Source organism: Phyllopteryx taeniolatus, chromosome 19 (genome assembly GCF_024500385.1).
Source record: "Phyllopteryx taeniolatus isolate TA_2022b chromosome 19, UOR_Ptae_1.2, whole genome shotgun sequence".
Lineage (NCBI taxonomy): Eukaryota > Metazoa > Chordata > Actinopteri > Syngnathiformes > Syngnathidae > Phyllopteryx > Phyllopteryx taeniolatus.
Window position 1 is genome coordinate 12,789,773 of NC_084520.1, and position 668 is coordinate 12,790,440.

A 668-nucleotide genomic window follows, 5' to 3' on the forward strand; every position below is an offset into this window, starting at 1 on the left:
TTAATTAATAGATCATTTGCTATGACCGAGTGAACATATTAAGCTAGAACACATCCAACTACATGCATAAAATAATGAAAGGGGGTTTCTTAAAGGGGCAGTTACCCCCTAATGACAGGGTTGACAGCAATTTCAGAGACACGTGAAAAATGTTCAATATGATTATGAAAGTAGAATATACATGATCAAAATGGCTTGTTGTGGATTATAAAACTATGTCCTATTTTTATTTTATTTTGGATCCTTTAAACACTTTTTACACACACTAGTTAGCAAAGCAGTGTGGGACCTGCCAAAATCACATGCATCCAATATTACATTATATTGTATTATATATTAGTTTAAGAGACTCATCATTGTATTGATATGTGTGCAAATATTTGGCCAGACCTCAGAGTTTAGATTCTGATACATTTTCATGATGACTGAGTGTTTCTGATGATGACGCCAAAGGCAAGTCATAGTGATAATGACCCAGTTATATTTTTGTTCATCATAAGTTAAAATAAGTTATCATGAGGTTTTCACCATAGAAAACCGAATTTTCTTTTATAGCGGGTAAGAAAATTTCTCAGTTGAGAAAACCTGTGCTTTCTACAATCTTCGAAATAGTGCTGATGACACCATTACGGCCTTATTCCAAAACTAATAGAAACAAAATAATTATT